Source organism: Mastigoproctus giganteus, chromosome 7, assembly GCF_048544385.1.
Source record: "Mastigoproctus giganteus isolate SK-2022 chromosome 7, ASM4854438v1, whole genome shotgun sequence".
NCBI lineage: Eukaryota > Metazoa > Arthropoda > Arachnida > Uropygi > Thelyphonidae > Mastigoproctus > Mastigoproctus giganteus.
In genome coordinates, this window is record NC_143581.1 from 202,767,090 (window position 1) to 202,789,382 (window position 22,293).

General features: G+C 36.4%; 1 long non-coding RNA gene across 1 annotated transcript in view; it reads left to right on the top strand.

The window, feature by feature from the left end:
- Positions 1–884: 884 nt before the first annotated feature.
- The window catches only part of LOC150083597 (uncharacterized), a 52,676-nt gene continuing 31,267 nt past the window's right edge, over positions 885–22,293 (top strand). The window contains exon 1 of the long non-coding RNA XR_016547180.1: positions 885–982. This is a non-coding gene — a long non-coding RNA (uncharacterized LOC150083597). The remainder of the gene's footprint in view (positions 983–22,293) is intronic.

Sequence of the window (22,293 nt, forward strand, 5' to 3'; positions counted from 1 at the left end):
TAGTGGCACTCTGGAGATAGAAGATGCTGAAAAGCCAGTTGAGCGTGAGTTATATTGGGTACCGTAAATTATGCGGTAGTGTATGTTGTTCATCTGGCCACGTAGTTACTGGGAGGTGCAATTACCAAGGAAGGCCTCCAGCAACTGTCCCGGCATGAGTAGCAGGGACAGGAGTGGATAGGGACGTCTGATGGTGCTGGCTCTGGCAGAGCCAGGGGAGAAGCGAGGAAAACCTATAGTAGGCGGGATGCTCTTAAGAAGGGTGGAGGGGGGTGTGAGAAAGAAAATAAAAGTAGCTAAGCATGAATAGATAGACTTCCAATTTCTTCTGAAATAGCAGCATGCTGGAGAGCTGGAGAGCATGGGGGCTCTGATAGGTCGTCTCCGTCAAAAGATCAAGGTCGGTGATGTTTCATTCATGAATGGGGTTCAAGAAGCTCATCTGTGGAAGGCGGTGAAGGTGGTACATGTGAGTATACTGGCAAGGGGTCATCAGGCTAGTTTTAGGGCGACAAATTCTATTTTGCTTACTGGCGGCACATAGGAACGCAGTGCTACTGTCTTTTTGTATAGTTTTTTTTTTTTTTTCTTTTTCCTGCCACATTTCCCATTTCACAGTTTTCTTTGTATCTATTTGCATTTCTTCTGTTACGTTATTATTATATTAATAATAATAGTCTTAAACACGAACTTTGTATAAAGTGTTAGTGTCGTGTCTCAAATCTCATGTTCTGTTTGTCTGTTGGTTCAATGATTTGATTGGGGAAATCTTGCAATGTCTCAAGAGGGATCAAAATTTAAATTGGCATTGGCTCCATCTATCAGCCAAATACTAAAACAGTAATAATACTTCGTCTGCAAGTAATGGAACTCATTTGATTTAAAAGTTTGACAAGGTTTTGAGATATTATCTTAGCATTAACATTATTTTTTGTAGAATGCCGATGTTATTTCAGTAGCAACTTAGTGTCAGAATAATGAAGTAAGTTCTAAGTAATAATTAAGATCAGTGTTTGCGAACATAAACATTGATCTTGGTTGTGTGTAAAGAATGTTCTTCAAAACATTAATCTTGCATTCGCACTTCAAAGAAAAAACGCACCGAGACTTTTGTTGCCCGATATACAGTAATGTTTCATAGATTTTTACTAAATTCACTTTGCTAAATAGTGTGCGTTTGTTCATTCTGCTTTGTATTATTAAATAATGTCGTTTTTTTTTTTTTTTTTTTTTTTGATATATTAAATGTATATTGAATATATTCAATATATTAAATGTATATTCAGTGCCATGTTTAGGCATAACTTGGGGCCTCACTATCTTAATGGGACAGGTCTCAAAACATGTAATTATGGATAAAATCTATAATTACTTGTTTTGAGGCTTCTTCATATGTGCTTTGGCGAGGACCTCGTCATGTCTAAACCTGGCCCATTGTATATTACTGAGGTTAAGGCTAAATGTAGCTACAACGTTTTAAATTTAAAATTATTAAATTTTACATGCCATCTCATCTTTGTTTAAAGAAGTCGCATAGCATATCCTTTAGCAGATTGGTGGGATTCTTAACGTCTTCATTCACGGTCGTAATTAGCCTTATTATTCTATTTGCATCATAATAAAAATTTAAGGGGGAAAATAAAGGCATGTACTTAATATTATTATAAACAAATACTTTTATTTTGATGTTGATAAAAAGGGAAAGCTTCTAATTATAATTCTTTTTTTCTCTTAAGATTAAATTTGAAAAGTTTTAAAGTGTGATTTGTTATAAGATGTGTTAGTTTATAGTTTAGCATTAGTAGAGGCATATGATGCAAGAAAGCAAACTTATGCAGCATCAGCCAAAAAAAAAAAAAAAAACGCTCCCATTTCACCCCTCTGTTTGTTCCAGATACCTGTCCAGCCCAGCCTTAAATTTATTTAGGCTATCAACTTCCAAAAGTATAATATATCTTGTACTATACTTTACCAGACAGAGAGTGATATGGAAACTTCAGTACAGAAGTAAATATCAGTTTTTTTTTTTTTTTTTCTTTCTAAACAAGTTTTCATCCTATGGATTTCTGACAATTTTTGGTAATTTGCTATCTAGTTTTGTTTCTGACTCCTCACAGTGGGTGATGGTAGATGGTGCTCTGTCTTTGTCCTCTAATGTTGGTCTTCCCCAAGGTTCACTTCTTTCTCCCACTGTTTTCCTCTTGTCTATTAATGACTTCTTCCACTGACTGGAAAACCTATCCATAGTTTTGTTGATGATAGCACATTGCATTCCACTTCCAGTTTGAGAAAGCTTTCCTACAAAAACAGCCTCAACTTGTAATTTTGCAAATATCCACGAACAATTCCTTAAATACGAATCTCCGGGGAATTCTCTAATGGGGCAAAAATAACTTCATTAATTTCAATCCTTCTAAAACTCATCTCATAACAAGATCACATATCTCTATTAGAGATTACTCTGACTTCTAATTTCCCTCATACACAAGACATCACAAACATTACTTCCTCTGCAACTAAAAAACTTTTTCTTTTCACTCTAGGTATTACTTTTCTTCTGAACAAACTATTCATTCTGTACAAACCTCAAATCCATCCTACCATGAAATGCTGTTTCCACTCTGCAGATGGTGCCCCAAAACCTCTCGGGCTTCTTCACTCTTCCATTCAAAAGAAGGTAGTTAGGTTAGTTACTGGCCCATTTCTTATAAAGGGTGTTCACCTTCTGTCTCATAGACTCTGTTTCTGCTGCATGTTTTTTCTCAAGAGGGATCAAAATTTAAATTGGGCACTGTTTTGCTGAGTTGCTATATAATTCTCTAATTCTCCCCCCCCCCTCTCTTTTCTAAAGCAGTCCAAATACATGCTACAACCAGTCAACATCCATTTACTGTCCATCTTCAAACTTGCAGAACTAACATTTCTTCTTCCCATATGTATCCTTTAAACTTCCATTTTCTGGAACAACCTTCCTTTGCAACTATTTCCTGTAAATTACAATATACAGACAGAAATTCAAGTCTATTATTCATTTTATGTTGTTGTCCCCAGCCATCACCCCATATCTTGATTATAGTGACACACAGAAATTATATGAATTCTGATATCATGATGTAACAGGTCAGGATTGATACACACACACACACACACACACACACTCTCTCTCTCTCTCTACAGTTTAGCCATGCTGCTGGGTTATGTATTAATTTTATTTTAATTGTATATGAATTATCTGTTATGTACTGGGCATCATGTGGAGGATGTGCAATTTGCTGCCTCTATTGACAGCTTAATATTTATTTATTTTCTTATTTTATGTTATTGCATTTTAACTTTTAAAGCCATTATTCAAATATATATATATAAGAAGTAAAGGATATGATGGGTCAAAATATGGAGCTGAAGAGGAAAGGCAGAAACAAAAATAAAATAAAATATATTTGATATGATATGACAGATGCACCAGAGTGTGCAAAACAGCAGCAAAGGATGCATAAGTATATATGTAATATGTATGTATTAATAAATATAAAAGTTGGAGTGAAGATTTAAGTGAAAATTACACAAGATATCAAAAGCAAGTTCAGTTAGAGAGGAGTGACTTGTAAAGTAAATAAATTAAATTAAAGTGACAAATAAATAAAAGTAATGGTAGCTATCATCAGATAAGGGTGGATAGGTTTGACTATATTCAAAAGAGGGTAGAGCAAATATGCAATAGTCTGATATTAGCAAAAGTAATATTGATACATGATCAGGAACTTAATCAGGGGACTACACCTGATCATGCATCAAGGACTGTTTCTATACTTGTCCATAAATGCGAAAGAATTATAACTCTCACAAAATATGGACAAGGTAGTCCCAACACAGTATATGTTGTATAAAATAATTAAAACTAGTTGTATGTTGTATAAAATAATTAAAACTTGTATGTTGTATAAAATAATTAAAACTTGTATGTTGTAAGGGCAAATTCAGAATCAAGTAGCAAATGCAAATAAAAGTTAAGTGGAAATATTTGTAGAATTTAGTTAATAGAAATTAAAGCAGTGCAAATGGTATAAGGTTGAGGAGTGAATTGAGGATAGTAGGAATGTTTGTATCACCCCCTCATATTGCACTAATAGCTTTACGAATGGGAAAAAGTAGAGGTAGAAAGCGTAAAGTTAAGAAAAGAAATTATAAGTACAGTCAGTTCTGCTATAACCCGAATTTGCTGCAACACTACCGATATATTAGGGAACAATGTTGAGTATAACATGATTTTCATGTTGCCTCATGCATGATTTCGTCTGCGAGTAACACCAGGTGAACACAAAACCTAGCACCAAGCTGAACATAGTGACCTGCGCAGCAATACATACAAGCTTACGAAGCTTAAATAATATCAAACGGCAAATTTGTGAGAGCTATATTTCCCATTTACCGTAGTTGTATTGGTCGGAGACACTGTATTCACAAGATAACACATGTTGTTGTAGGCCGACCATGTTTTCAGGAGCTCACATTTTTCTGTTCAAACAGAAATTTCATGAGGCATGAGCAGAAGAGCACATTTCTAGAGGTTACTACTATAAAACAATAAAAACAATTTTCAGTTCCCGGTTTATTGGGTATTTCAGTTAGTGCAATCTAATTATAAACGTGTAGTAAACTCAATCTTATTGCATTTGCGATAATACCAATAGCTGCAATTCTGGGTTTTTATGTTATTATGGTGAAATGTATTTCACCTTCCACGAAATCTTCAATCATATAAAAAAACATAAATAAATTTTCTGAATCTTCTCTTCATTCCTATTTAAGCTTCATAAGCTTGTCTCACTTGTGCAATTTGTGTGTCCCGTGTTGGTCATTATTGATTGCTTATCTTTTTTACTGTTTTAAATTTTACAATCCCAAAAAAAAAAAATGTCAGTAAACAGAAATATCAATCAAGCAAACTTCATATCTTGTCAAGGTAAAGTGCTTTTTTTACAATAATATTTATTTATTTATAAGAAATTTAAGATGTTTAAACCTATGTTAGCAATTTTATTGGGTTTCTAACTTTTTTTAGTTTTTTACTTACCAGACTGAACATTTTTTTTGAGTGCTCTGCCCCATCCCTATTTTTCCCATAAGCCCTGTTGTTTTTAATGTGTGAAATACCATAACACGATGATTTTTAGGAACTCTGCGTTATAGCAGAACTGGCTGTACTGGGTAAGCTGGGGTCATAAAGCCCAAACTTTTAGTAAGGACCCTGGCTATGTGAGTATTAGTATGAAAAAAGAAACTACTACCAAATGTATGTGTAGTGGGAAGTCGAAAATAAGAATAGAAATTGGCCGAGATCTAAATGCGGAAACATAACAGGTTACTAAAAAACTTACAAAACAATACCTGGAATATTCAAATAGTGCGTAGTAATGAAATGAAGCGGAAAACAGCAGTGCAAACATGTATGGTTGATTCGATAGTGTAACTGATGCAGTAGTATATATGAACAGTTCTTAGAGCTCATATTAATTTATAGTGATAAAGCAGACATGAGAGAGAGCTGCAAAAAATTGATAATTAGTGACCTCTATAGTTGTTTTGATACGTAAGTATATAGAGATACATCAACACATTTTTGAAGCGTTGGCAAGGAGAAAGCATATCTATATTGGTAAACTTTAATGCAGCTATAAATAATAAATGCGTGGAAGACAGGAATGTAATAATGCAAAAACAAAAGTATAGGTAGCAATTTCAAAGGTACTGAGAACAGTGTTAGAAAAAAACCAACATTTAAAAAGCAATAAAATAACTACTGACTATGAAATGACTAATATAAAATAACTAATAACTATGAAATGAATGTGGGTCAAATTCTTATATCTAAAACCAAATGGCATGTCAATAATGCATCAAAATGAATAGAATGCATAAGCAATGCCTTATAACATTCACATATACCAAAGTAACCACCTATAAACTGTACCAAGCTACATGATATATGAAATCCATGTTTGGACAGAAATCACTTGAAATATCTTGCTGGAAAAATATCCTAAAAGAAGAATATTGGTCGAAAAAACTGTTTATAGTCCAATTGGAGAAGTTATATTGTATCAGGGAGGCCTTAATATAATCAAACCAATAGGAGGTGAACCCCAGGGGCTCACATCTGGTGAGTATGGGCTTGGCACACCCAGGGTCCTGAGCTGGATATCATCATTCTTTTTTTTTTTTTTTTGGTGATTCCCTTCTTCTCCTCTCTCTCTCTCTCTCTCTCTCTCTCTCTCTGGGTAATTCGGTTTTTTTTTTTTTTTTGTTGTTGTTGCAGCATAAGCCTCAGGCTTCCTTGTACCATATGGCTAATAATAATAATAAAACAGTTAATAAATATATTCAATGATAATAGAGTGGTAAATATATCCAAGTAAGCTAGATACAGAAATCAGTGTACAAGTTGATTGAAGAATTATACAAGTACTAAGGTAAAAGGTTTGAAAGTTGTATAAGTAGTGCCTTATTTAATTACTTAAATAAATATTGGAAATCCAAGTTTGAAAAATCCAGAGTAATATGAAATCCTATGCTTGAATGTCATTTGTCACTTATTTGTTTGCCACTTTAATTTATTTACTTTAAAGGTCACCCCTCACCAATTGGCCTTGCTTTTGGCATCTTGTGTAACTTTCACTTACATCCTCACTCCAATTTTCATATATATATATATATATATATATATATATATATATATATATATATTTTTATAATTATATTAGTGATAAAAAAAAGAAAGTTAAAACGACAGTAACTGTAACTAATATTTATGGGTCAATGCAGTTGCAAGCAATCATGCAATACACCCATAATGTCTATAGAATATTAAGGATAATATAAAATTATTAGAAAAAGTAAATCAATCCAATAATAATACCATCAGGGACCTAAGAAAACGCAAAAAAAAAAAAAAAATTATCATCGCTTTTTACCGACAATCTAGATGACTTCAACTGGGGCCAACCAACCAGACTGAAGGCAAAAAACGACAAGAGGTTCTCTGTTTCTGTGATGATCAATATATGCTAAGTAATTTAAATCTAAACCAAAAGGCCAAATATAAATCGAATGGAAATAAAAAGTTAAGAAATTTTTTTTTGGCCCCAGGTGCCAAGCGATTTATTAGTGACTAAGCGATTCCCAGCGATATATAGAGTGATCAAAAAATAAACAAGTTTCTTTAATTTCCTCGTTAAAATCCTATTATTTTTTGTGAAGCAGCTCTTTATCTTACAAACAGTAAGTGAAGACACAGAAAGGAAACTCACCTTTCTTATTTTTTCTCTTATTCTCACTTTTACTAATCTAACTTACACAGCCGCTTGGTCACTAAGAGGCACTGCTCTTGCCTCCACGTGGCGGGGCTGGTAACCTGGGAGAGGAAAGTAACACTCCCAGGGCCAAAAGAGCAAATATGAGTAGTAAATTAACTACTAGTACTATAGGGCTTCAAGAGAAAGCTCTACCAAGTAGTGAAACAGAAAACACCAAATCAAAGAGACAAAAGACAGATATGGACCCACCAAAAATACCAACATTCATTGTCATACATGCGACAGGAGATCAGACATTAGGAAGTATGTCTCCGTTTGTAATCCAGAAAACATTAGAGGGTCTAGTAGGATCTCCCAAGTCAGTTCGACGGCTGAGATCTGGAGACATACTAGTGGAAACAGAAAATCCCAAACACTCCCAGAAATTACTTTCAACAACAATTTTTGGAAGAATGCCAGTAGTTGTAACACCACACAACACACTGAATTCTTCCAGAGGGGTGATTTCAGAGTGGGACCTCTTAAATGTGTCAGAGGAAGAGCTCACAGAAGAATTAAGAAGCCAAGGAGTTACAGGAGTGAAGAGAATTAATATCCGAAGGGATGGAAATATAATTCCAACAAGAACCCTTATCATAACATTTAATACTCCAAAACCTCCAACAACAATCAAAGCAGGATACCTGAACTGCCAAGTACGACAATACATACCAAATCCACTACGTTGTTACAAATGTCAGAAATTTGGACATTCACAAATGGCATGCAGAAACTCAGCAACCTGTGCAAAGTGTGATTCTAAAGAACACGAGACTACAGTTTGCTCTGCCAACATCTTGAAATGTACAAACTGTAAAGGGGAACACCCAGCCTACTCAAAAACGTGTGAAAAATGGAAACAAGAGAAACTAATTCAGAAATACAAAACAGAACACAACACAACGTACCAAGAAGCAAGAAGAATAATACAGCCACGGACTACAAACAAGCCAACATATGCACAAGCAGTAATCCAATATAAATCAGTAGAAGTTCAAACCGAAATTTCCATGATGCCAAAAGAATCATCTACTGGACTGAAGGCACAGAAACAGGAGAAAACAGTGAATACCTCAATTTCTCTTCACACAGAACAGATATCCACAAATCAGCATCACAACGAAAACCGATCTAAACTTATAAACACCAAAGAAGCCGAACAGATGGAAATAGGAAAAATAAACACAACTGAAGAACCAGTATTAGAAATTTTCACAGAAGAAGATATGGACATGGACCGGCCAAACTATCCTAAAAAAGATAAGACAAAGCATAAGAATGCTCCATTTCGGAAGCAACCCGGAAGCCCTAGAAAAACCAAATAATGGATCAGTTCATCCAGTGGAATTGTAGAGGACTACGTGCCAATTACGACGATGTCCAGTATTTAATAACACAACATACGCCAATATGTTTTTGTCTACAAGAGACATACCTTAGACAACAAGACACCCTTTCAGTGAAAAATTATAGACTGTATAGGAAAGACAGATTAAGAGAAAGGTCAACACATGGAGGTGTAGCCATCTTAGTCCATAACCATATCCCAACCGAACACATTCCTTTAAATAGCAATATAGAAGCGATAGCTGTAAGAATAACACTGAAATTTAGGGTAACCATCTGTTCAATGTACCTTCCACCAAGACCAAATATACCATTTGAGGAAATAGACCAACTAATCTCCCAACTCCCATCACCTTTCTGTATAATGGGAGACATGAATGGGCATAGTCAACTATGGGGAAACACTGATATCAATAGACGAGGACGGATAATAGAAAGAATAATAGACCTTCATAACCTTTCTCTACTCAATAATGGCAAACATACGTATTTTCACTTTCCTAGTCGCACAACCTCAGCAGTAGACCTAACCATATGCACCCCTTCACTCCTACCGGAATTAAAGTGGCAAGTAATAGAAAACCCATACAGCAGTGACCACTACCCAGTAATCACCATACTGACGAGAAACCTTCCTTGCCACCCAAACAGACCACCCCGCTGGAAAATAGAAAAAGGTAACTGGCAAAAATTTAGAGAACTGGCAATATTTAATCCACAAATCATCCAAGAAACATCGGTCGATGATGCTCTAAAGCACGTCACAGATACCTTAATACAAGCAGCCAAACAAACAATACCCACAACCTCGACTCGTTTTCCATTGCACCCAAAATCCTGGTGGGACGAAAATTGCATGAAAACAAGAAGACAACAAAACAAAGCCTGGAATAAGTTCCGGAGATATCCTACAACGGATAATCTGATAAAATTTAAGCAAGCACGAGCACTAGCTAGGTATACACGGAAAAAAGCCAAAAAAACTTCCTGGATCCAGTTTACTTCCTCTATAAATAGAACAACAAACACAAAAATAATATGGAATAAAATAGGAAAAATGAATGGGAAGTATAAAAACCAACCATCACAAGTATTACATTGGAATGGAGAAAGCATTACCGAACCATCAGAGATAGCTAATATACTAGGTGAAACGTTTGCTAAAGTATCGTCAAAACAATCCTACAATACTGAATTTTTGACCTATAAGGAGAAAACGGAAAAAAACAGAATTAATTTTAATACTAAAAGGATTGAACCCTACAACCAACCAATTACAATACACGAATTACGTCAAGCAGTATCACAAACAAAACCAAGTGCAGTTGGATCAGACAACATACACTATGATATGCTTAAACACCTAAAGCAGGCAGAGATAGAAAACCTCCTTCAACTGTACAACCGCATATTTCTAGAAAATCAATATCCTGAACAGTGGCATCATGCAATAGTATTAGCTTTCCAAAAACCCAATAAAGATCAGAAGGACCCAAACAACTATCGTCCGATAGCCCTCACAAGCTGCTTAAGCAAAGTACTAGAGAAGATCATCAACAAAAGATTAGTCTGGTTTTTGGAGACAACCAACTGGTTCACCAATATGCAGTGTGGGTTTAGACACAATCGATCCACACTAGATCACCTTGTACGAATAGAATCAGAGATAAGAGATGCATTTATAACCTCAAAGCATATGGTTACGGTATTTTTTGATATAGAAAAGGCTTATGACACGGCATGGAGACACGGTATATTACAAGATATCCACGATGCAGGACTCAGAGGACATTTACCACTATTCATTCAAAATTTCATGAAAAATAGAACATTTCAAGTTAGAGTACAAAACACCATGTCAAAATCATATAAACAAGAAGAAGGAGTTCCCCAAGGGTCTGTCCTGAGTGCCATACTATTTTCAATAAAAATAAATAGCATCACAAAACAACTACCACCCACAGTGTCATATGCACTATATGTAGATGACTTCAGTATTTCATATCAAGCACAGAACATGGGAACAATAGAAAGACAACTACAATGTGCAATTAACAACGTTAGTCATTGGGCCCAGAAAAACGGGTTTAGAATATCAAAAGAAAAAACAGTCTGCATGCATTTCTGTAGAAAACGAAATTTACATCCTGAACCTGAACTAATATTGCAAGGTAACACAATACCAGTTAAACCAAGTGTAAAATTTCTTGGACTTATTCTAGACAGAAAATTGACCTTTGTAGAACATATAAAAGAACTACGAATAAAATGTATGAAACAACTTAACATTCTTAAAGTCTTAACAACAACATCTTGGGGGGCAGACCGTTATACCCTGCTCAACTTGTATAAAGCACTAGTAAGGTCAAAAATAGATTATGGAGCACCGGTTTATGCATCAGCAAGAAAGAGCGCCCTCAAATGGCTAGATCCGATTCACCATAGTGCAATTCGAATAGCAACAGGAGCTTTCCGCACATCCCCTATATACAGTCTCTATACAGAGGCTAATGAACCACCACTGTTCCTGAGGAGACAACAGTTGTCATTGTTGTATGCTTACAGGATAAGACCCATAAGAGACCATCCGACTTGGACAACTTTATTCTCGCCAAAATGGGAAAACATATATAGAAACCGCAAAAGAGCAAACCAGCCTCTAGGCATCAGACTACAGGAGCTACTGATAACACATGACCTCAAAATAGACAATGTTGCAAACCAAGAAGGATATATAGATCCACCATGGATAAACCATACCTCAGCCTATGAACTCCTCACACCAAACTGGAATAAAAATACTTTGTCAGACAGCAACTTTCAACAATTGCATGCAGCACATAGAATGCAATATCCCAATCACATACCAATATATACAGACGGATCAAAATCAGAGAACCATGTAGGAGCAGCAGCAGTATTCCCAGATATTACATTGTCACGCCAACTTCCAAAAGAATGCAGTGTCTACACTGCAGAATCAGTAGCAATTCAAATAGCCCTGGAGCATTTCAGAACCACCTACCACTTGAGAGCAGTAATATACTGTGATTCATTAAGTGTAATCCAAGTCATACAAAACACAAGCAATATAACCCATCCAGTACTCTGGCAAATTAAAAGGATACTAACAGGCTACACAAATAAAAAACAAGATATACGTTTCTGCTGGATACCAGGACACAAAGGGATAAAAGGAAATGAAGAAGCAGATAGAATTGCAAAATCAACCAATAACCTTCAAGAACAATATTTCACAGTCCCACATAATGACTACAAGCCAATCATTAAAAATCGCTGTCTAACTCAATGGCAAGAACTCTGGCAAAAACAAACATGGAATAAATTATATGAAATAAAACCAAAAGTGGAGCACTGGAAAACGACCATAAGGAAATCAAGGAGAGAAGAAGTAGTTCTGACCAGATTGCGGATAGGCCATACGCATTTAACAAATGATTATCTATTACGTGCAGAAGAACCCCCAAGATGCCAAGTATGCAATACTATCCAAACAGTTAAACATATACTTATAGAATGTCCAACATATGAAAATGATCGACACCGAATTTTTTCATCATTATATAAAGGAAACCAAAACATCACCCTTGAAGATCTAATAGGTGACAAAGAACACGTGTCAGATATTTTTAGTTTCATACAAACAATCAACATATACCATCTGCTGTAAATAATAGTATAATACCGCAGAAACAGTTAACCTTTCACATTCAAACAAGATTTATATAAAGAGAACATTGTATAATCAATGAACTGGCGCACTATGATCTCCGTTGTCGATGCGCCAATAAACACCAAAACAACAACAACAACAATTAAGAAATTTTAGAATTATTAGAATCAAATGTAAGAAATATAAGTAAAATATAAATGTAAGCATATATTAACAATCGTTGACCCGACAGAGAACGCAATTTAATGATTAAAATAAGATTTTTTTTTTTTTTTAATTTACAGGGTGATTCACTACCAGTGCAACAAACTTGCAGGAGGTGTAGGGGGCACAAAGACGAATCGGAATCACATAGCATTGCAGGGTCCGAAATGCCTTCGTCTTGCGGTAGAGGACGTTAAATGGGAGGTCGCGTGAACAGCGATCCCGCTGGAAGTCGGCATTTGCGAACCGGTTCCCGAGGCAGTAGGATGGACGAGTATTCAAATGTTGAACTGGCTGACATGCACCTCGTGTATGGAGCTGCGGACTGTAATGGGCGCGCCGCTCTGTGCTTGTACCAGGAACGTTTCCCGCACAGGCGTGCTCCTCATTATACGATTTTCGCACGTGTGCGCAGAAGGTTACGTGAGACTGGTTGTGTCACAAGAGGTGCAAGGAATCGAGAGCGAACGATTCCTTGCTATCGTCTTGCAGAAGGCAATCCGAGTACGAGTACTCGAGCGATAGGCCAACGATTGGGTATTTCCCAATCCTCTGTATGGAGGATACTGTCAACAAACCAAATGAGTTCATACCATCTGCAACGCGTCCAATCATTGGAGCCTGCGGATTATCCACTCCGGAGGACTTTTGCTACTTGGTTTCTTCAACAGAAACGGTTCGCAAATGCTGACTTCCAGTGGGATCGCTGTTCATGCGACCTCCTGTTCAACATCCTCTATCGCATGACAAAGGCATTTTGGACCCTGCAATGCTATGTGATTCCGATTCGTCTTTGTGCCCCCTACACCACCTGCAAGTTTGTGACACTGGTAGTGAATCACCCTGTATATATATATATATATATATATATATATATATATATATATATATATATATATATATATATATATATTTAAATTCATTTAAATTTACTTAAATTCACGCTGAGGTAACATGCAAATTCAGCTCAGGGTCCTACTATAGGAACGGGTTTGCGATCCCGGGCATACCCGAGCCACAACTTATATCTTATAATGTCTTTAAACTGTCCTACACTCTTTATTTTTATTTCTCCGAAATTATTAGGGCAATCCGAGGACGTAGGAGAGACTATTTCTTATCTATACCACTATTTTTCGCCTTTGTGCAGTTCAGGTTCTATTATTCCTACTCCTTTAGTTTTACTTCTTACTATCTGCATGTTTCTCTTTGCGTTAACTTAAATTTAATTATTTATTTATATTTATTTTTACTGTATCCATCACATAGGGGGCACCACATTATTTTTACGACTAGCATTAGCATTAGTAGAGGCATATGATGCAAGAAAGCAAGCTTATTCAGCATCAGCCAAAAAAAAAAAAAAAAAAAAACACTAATCCCATTTCACCCCTCCGTTCGTTCGAAATACCTGTCCAGCTGAGCCTTAAATTTATTTAGGCTATCAACTTCAACAACAAGCGATGGGAGTCTATTCCACAAACCAACTGCCCGCTGGCTAAAGGCAAATTTCCGCACATCTATCCGACATCCGTCCTTCCTCAATTTGAATTTATGCCCTCTCAGGTGATTATTCTGAGCAAGAGGAAGAATCCCATCGGCATTGAGCATGCTCAAGCCATTCAAAGCCTTATACACCTCTATCAGAGTGGGGCGCCTCCGTAGCCAGGTGGGAAGGAGCAGCAGTGCGTAGCACATGCTTCTTGATTAGACCGGGGTTCGACCCCGTCACCACCAAATACGGAGTATGCGGAAAGGTCAAGGAATGACCACCGCATATCCCCGAGCAATATGGCCTTAGTTGCTAATGCTCCTAAAAACCAAATAACAAACATAACAAATAACCTCTATCAGATCACCTCGCCGATGCCTAGTTTCCAGGCTCTGTAATTTGCAAAACTTAAGCCTTTCTTCGTAAGAGCAACCCTTTGTTCCATTCACTAATCTTGTTGCCCTTCTCTGTACTCGTTCGAGCAGCTCTACATCCTTCTTGAAATGAGGCCTCCAGACCTGTATACAGTACTCAAGGTGTGGCCTGACCAATGCCTTATACAAGGGAATAATCACATCCTTATCCCTTCTAGAAAAATTCCTGTATATTATTGACAAGACACCATGAGCTACTCTTGCAGCTCGTCTGCACTGCTCAGAGAACTTCATATCTGCCTGCACAATTACCCCCAGGTCCTTTTCATTCTCTACCACTGCCAGCGTAGTGCCACAGAGTTGATACGTTGATCTGGGGTTACTGTTTCCCATATGTAGTACTTTACATTTGTCAATGTTAAACTTCATTTGCCACCTCTCAGCCCATCTGCTCAACCTTTCCAGATCCTGTTGCAGCAGCATAGTATCAGTAGTGTCCTTAACAACCCTGCCAACCTTGGTATCATCTGCAAACTTGGACATTAAGCCTGATACACCATCATCAATATCATTTATAAATACAGAAAACAACAATGGACCCAACACTGAACCCTGAGGAACTCCACTAATAACATTAGTCCACGATGAGCAGTGTCCATTGATTACCACTCTCTGTCTTCTGCCACTCAACCATCCCTTTATCCATAGCAGCAATTTGCCTCCAATGCCACACTTCTCCAATTTGTGCAGCAGTCTTCCATGCGCAACAGTATCAAAAGCCTTTCTAAGATCCAAATATATAATATCAAAGTTATTCCCTGCATCCAGTTCTTTTGTGACTACATCATAGTATCCAATCAAATTGGTCAGACAAGACCTGCCCTTAACAAAACCATGCTGTGTCTGAGCTATAACTGAATTCTTGTCCAGATGATCCTGCAGTGCTTCTTTAACCAGTGCCTCCGTTAATTTTCCTGGAACCGAAGTTAAACTAACAGGTCTGTAATTACTTGTGTCAGCCTTTGATCCTCCTTTGTGAATTGGGGTTACATTTGCACATCTCCAGTCCATGGGTACCTCCCCTGAGTCCAAAGAAGCTCTCATAATTATGGCTAGGGGTTTGCTTACTTCCTTTGCTGCCTCCTTTAATATAACTGGATAGATACCATCCACCCCTGGTGCCTTTTTTATGTTTATCCTCAGCAATTTCTCCTCCACTTTCCCCTCAGTTAGAAAATAATCTAGCTCACTGCCAATGTTTACTTCACCTACGACATTCCCCTTCCTGAATAACTCCTCATGTGTGAATGTAGATGCAAAATACTCGTTTAGATTGTTAGCCACCTGAGCAGGATCCTCAACTGTTGAACCATCAACATCCAGTGGACCAATCTGATTCATCCCTTTCCGTCTTGAGTTTAAATAGGTAAAGAACTCTTTTCTGTTTTTCTTTGCGTCCTTTGCCAAGGATTTCTCATAATCTGCCTTTGCCTGCCTAATCTCCTTTGTGACTTGGTTACAGACCAACTTATATCTATCATAGGCTTCCATGTCACCCATTAATTTGTATGTATCCCATGCATTTTTCTTCTCTTCCATATGTCTCATTAGTTCATCTGACAACCATTTAGGCCTGAACCTTGAACAATATTTCTTGGTTGGTATGTAAAGCCTGGTAGCTTCCAAGATTAGTTCCTTGAATGATTCCCATTTTGAATTTGCTGTTGGTAACATCATCAGTTGGTCCCACTGTATAGAATTTAAATACTGTCTCAGACCATCATAGTCGCCTTTACGAAAGCAAAAACCCTTCCCTTTGCCTCTGATGGTAGTTACCTCCTTGAGTAAATCCCACTTCAGCACACTGTGATCACTGCCACCCAGTGGTTCCTTTATCTGCAGATTCCTGATGCATGAAGAATCACTACTGATAATCAGATCAAGAGTATTACTCCCTCTAGTTGCCTCCCGAACATGCTGGTGTAGAAAACAATCATCCAATAAATCCACAAAAGCCCTGCTAGTGTGTGAGTGACCAACCCACAAATTCCAGTCAATATCTGGGAAATTAAAATCCCCCATTATAAGACTCTCTGATTTACTGGCCCATTCTATTTCCCTGTACAGTATCTTATTATACTCATCAGAGTCATTAGGCTTATAGCACACTCCTACTCTCAATTTTGATATACCTATGCTTATGTCACACCAAACTGACTCGACACTGCACTGTCCATCAATGTCGACTGGCTTCACTTCCTTGGATTTTATGTGTTTTTTAACTAATAGCATAACCCCTCCTCCCCTCCTGTCTATCCTTTCTATACACATTGTACTCCCCAAATTCCAGTTCTGCATTCCTTATATCTGTGTGACACCACGTCTCTGATATCCCAACAATATCTGCCTTTGATGTTTTGAGCAATACCTCAAATTCATCAAATTTATTTACTAAACTCCTAGCATTGGTGTACACGCAAGTATACCTGCACTTGTTTTTATTCTTAGCTACCCTAACACAACCCATGTGTTTACTTGTATCACAATGACTTCCAGCAGTCTCTGAAATATCCTGCATCTTGTTTTTCAGGCTTCTGCTCATTCCAATAGAAGCAGTGCAAGAATCTCTTTCACCTCTGCCAGTGGCTACTGTTAATCCATTAGTCTTTGTCTCCCCCCAAACTAGCAGTTTTCCGACCCACCTAACACTGCCTCGATAGCATCAGCAAATATTCTTGCACCCTTTCTATTTAAGTGTATCCCATCCCTGTAGAAGCAATCTCTCCTGTTATGACTATTTCATTATGTCCTAGATACGGTCAATATGTAGCATGTATTATATATTTAATCTTATTTTAATCATTAAATTACGTTCTCTGTCGGGTCAACGATGATTTATATGTATTCTTACATTTATATTTTACTTATATTTCTTACATTTGATTCTAATAATTCTAAAATTTCTTAACTTTTTATTTACATTCGATTTATATTTGGCCTTTTGGTTTAGATTTAAATTACTTAGCATATATTGATCATCACAGATACAGAGAACCTCTTGTCGTTTTTTGCCTTTAGTCTGGGCGGTTGGCCCCAGTTGAAGTCATCTAGATTGTCGGTAAAAAGCAATAATAATTTTTTTTTTTTTTTTTTTTTTTTTTTTGCGTTTTCTTAGGTCCCTGATGGTATTATTATTGGATTGATTTACTTTTTCTAATAATTTTATATTATCCTTAATATTCTATATATATATATATATATATATATATATACTATCATTGAATTATATTAAATATTAACATAAATTAAATTATAATAAAGTGAATAAATAAATAAATAATTAGGCGTTCATTAGAGGCAGCGACATGCAATTCCTCCATATGAAGCTGAAATACATCCAATATTTTAAATTAAATAAAACATAAGCCAGTAGTATGGCAAAAACTGTAGAGCGAAAATTAACATAAAAATAACCCAAATAAACAAACGAACGAAAAAAAAAGGATAGACATAATCGTAGCCCGATAACCCTTGTATAATTTCGAGTTTTAAATCCGAATTAATAAAAACTGTTTTATTTAATTTAAAATATTGGATATATATATATATATATATATTTGAATAATAACATAGTTAGAAAAATAATGAAATATTAATATGTAGGTTAGTGCAAATGCATCATTTTAACATAGCTATCTACCAAAGTAGTTAAAATTAATTAATTAATTAAATTGGCATCGTTTTGGTTATATCTTATATTGTGACTGCCTTCACAACAAGTTGCCATGGTATTGTACTATCTTGAATAAATAACACTTCACCAGTGAAGAAGAGTATTGTTATTTATTCTCAGCGGATGGCACTGTTTCAAAGCTTGTCGGCTTCTCTTCGGTAGGTGGGCAGCTACCCTGGTGCTGCAATAGTGACAACTCAGTTATGAAGTATAACTTCACAATATGAGAGGTTCCTGATGGTGAGTAGTGATATAGACTATAATAACTACATAATGACTAATATGTAGGTTAGTGCAAATGCATCATTTAATAAAATGATGCATTTGCACTAACCTACATTTTAGTCATTCTACCTCATAGCATGAGGCCTTTGCCCTTAAATACTTTATAGTCTAAAAATTATGAAAATAAATAAGAAAATAAATATAAGCTATCATTAGAGGCAGCAAAATACGCAATCCTCCACATGATGCCTAATGCATAATCAATATTAAGTTTAAAATTAAAATCAAAACATATGCCAGTAGTATAGCAAAACTGTTGAGCAAAAATTTAATCATAATAGTTAAATTAACTAAGGCGCATTTAGGGCTAGAGCCTCAAGCTGCGAACAAATTTAGACTATGTATATAAAGTGCTTAGCATCATAATACACAGCCATTTCTGTATAAACAGAAAATTTTTAAGGTGGCATCGTTTTAGGTTATATCTCATATTGTGAATATCTTCACAACGAGTTGCCATGATATTGCACTACTTCGAATAAGTAACGCTTCACCTAAGGAGAAGACTAGTGTTACTTATTCTCAGATAGGTACCACCACCCAGACAGCACTGTTTCAGGGCTATTTGGCCCTTCGTCAGTGAGTGGGTAGGTACCCAAGTGATGCAATGATGGCAAAAACAGTTATGAAGTATAACTCCACAATATGAGAGATGCCTGATGGTGTATGATGTATTTAGACTAAGGCGCATTTAGGGCTAGAGCCTCAAGCTGCGAACAAATTTAGACTATGTATATAAAGTGCTTAGCATCATAATACACAGCCATTTCTGTATAAACAGAAAATTTTTAAGGTGGCATCGTTTTAGGTTATATCTCATATTGTGAATATCTTCACAACGAGTTGCCATGATATTGCACTACTTCGAATAAGTAACGCTTCACCTAAGGAGAAGACTAGTGTTACTTATTCTCAGATAGGTACCACCACCCAGACAGCACTGTTTCAGGGCTATTTGGCCCTTCGTCAGTGAGTGGGTAGGTACCCAAGTGATGCAATGATGGCAAAAACAGTTATGAAGTATGATGCCACCTTAAAAATTTTCTGTTTATACAGAAATGGCTGTGTATTATGATGCTAAGCACTTTATATACATAGTCTAAATTTGTTCGCTGCTTGAGGCTCTAGCCCTAAATGCGCCTTAGTCTAAATACATCATACACCACCAGGCATCTCTCATATTGTGGAGTTATACTTCATAACTGTTTTTGCCATCATTGCATCACTTGGGTACCTACCCACTCACTGACGAAGGGCCAAATAGCCCTGAAACAGTGCTGTCTGGGTGGTGGTACCTATCTGAGAATAAGTAACACTAGTCTTCTCCTTAGGTGAAGCGTTACTTATTCGAAGTAGTGCAATATCATGGCAACTCGTTGTGAAGATATTCACAATATGAGATATAACCTAAAACGATGCCACCTTAAAAATTTTCTGTTTATACAGAAATGGCTGTGTATTATGATGCTAAGCACTTTATATACATAGTCTAAATTTGTTCGCAGCTTGAGGCTCTAGCCCTAAATGCGCCTTAGTCTAAATACATCATACACCATCAGGCATCTCTCATATTGTGGAGTTATACTTCATAACTGTTTTTGCCATCATTGCATCACTTGGGTACCTACCCACTCACTGACGAAGGGCCAAATAGCCCTGAAACAGTGCTGTCTGGGTGGTGGTACCTATCTGAGAATAAGTAACACTAGTCTTCTCCTTAGGTGAAGCGTTACTTATTCGAAGTAGTGCAATATCATGGCAACTCGTTGTGAAGATATTCACAATATGAGATATAACCTAAAACGATGCCACCTTAAAAATTTTCTGTTTATACAGAAATGGCTGTGTATTATGATGCTAAGCACTTTATATACATAGTCTAAATTTGTTCGCAGCTTGAGGCTCTAGCCCTAAATGCGCCTTAGTCTAAATACATCATACACCATCAGGCATCTCTCATATTGTGGAGTTATACTTCATAACTGTTTTTGCCATCATTGCATCACTTGGGTACCTACCCACTCACTGACGAAGGGCCAAATAGCCCTGAAACAGTGCTGTCTGGGTGGTGGTACCTATCTGAGAATAAGTAACACTAGTCTTCTCCTTAGGTGAAGCGTTACTTATTCGAAGTAGTGCAATATCATGGCAACCCGTTGTGAAGATATTCACAATATGAGATATAACCTAAAACGATGCCACCTTAAAAATTTTCTGTTTATACAGAAATGGCTGTGTATTATGATGCTAAGCACTTTATATACATAGTCTAAATTTGTTCGCAGCTTGAGGCTCTAGCCCTAAATGCGCCTTAGTCTAAATACATCATACACCATCAGGCATCTCTCATATTGTGGAGTTATACTTCATAACTGTTTTTGCCATCATTGCATCACTTGGGTACCTACCCACTCACTGACGAAGGGCCAAATAGCCCTGAAACAGTGCTGCTAGGGGGAGCTTGATGATGTCCGGAGTTTCCGAGAATAGGTAACACCAGCCTTCTCCACTGGGGAAGCGTTGCCTATTCGAGGAGTTTATGAGTTTTTGAGTGGTGTGAGTTGAAGGAGTTACTGTCCCTTTCATTCTTCTACACTGTTTCTTTTCCTCTTCCACTCCTACTATAACTTTCCCTCTACCTTTTTTGCTTTTCTAAGTCTAATAGGGACAAGTGGATATTCGAGTAGATATTCACATACATACATCAAATAGCCCTGAAACAGTGCTGTCTGGGTGGTGGTACCTATCTGAGAATAAGTAACACTAGTCTTCTCCTTAGGTGAAGCGTTACTTATTCGAAGTAGTGCAATATCATGGCAACTCGTTGTGAAGATATTCACAATATGAGATATAACCTAAAACGATGCCACCTTAAAAATTTTCTGTTTATACAGAAATGGCTGTGTATTATGATGCTAAGCACTTTATATACATAGTTAAATTAACATAACGGTTAAATCAATGGGGAGGGGAAAGTAAAGGTAACAAGACTAAAATTGCAGCCGAAAGTCTCCAAATAATTTAGAACTTAAATTAAAACTCCAATTAAAAATAATTCCAATTTAAAATTAAATCCAATTGTATAGAATTTAGCAGCCCCACCCAGTAAGGTGCCAGTTCCAAAATACATGAAATATCACCAATAGAGACTAAACAAACTACAAAAATAAAACAAAGTAACAAAAATAATAGACTAACCATTATGCTCCATATCAACCGAGGACCACGAGGCCAATAATGGTCATGGAATCGCTGTGTATATATATATATATATATATATATATATATATATATATATAAGTATGTAAAAAGAAAATAGGATAGTTAATTTATATCTATTTTATAATATTATTTCTAATCTGTAATATTAATTCATCACAGATCTGATTAATAATGCCATCAAAAACGATTAAACATTATATCCGTCTGTATATTATTTGAGTTAAGTTATAATGTATAACATGAAATGAAAGCTAGTAAGATCGCTACTCAAGAAAAACCTATACGGGTGCTAAACATAACCTGGAAAAAATATATATGTGCCAAAAATAACATAAAATAAGCAATACAAACGTATAATTAAAATGTTAATTATAGGCAATCAGATACATTGAAAGGGACTTTTTCAAGGGCTAACCCTTTTAATGTATCAACCATAATTAACGAGCTATCCGTTTCTGTAGTCATCGTCCAGCATAACTTGTCTGAATGATAGTTAAAAATTAATGAGATAGAGGGCCATAAATATAAAAAGGTATTTTCGTTGATACATTCCAATTGAGCAGTAAGCTGGCGAGATGACTGTTAGCCCG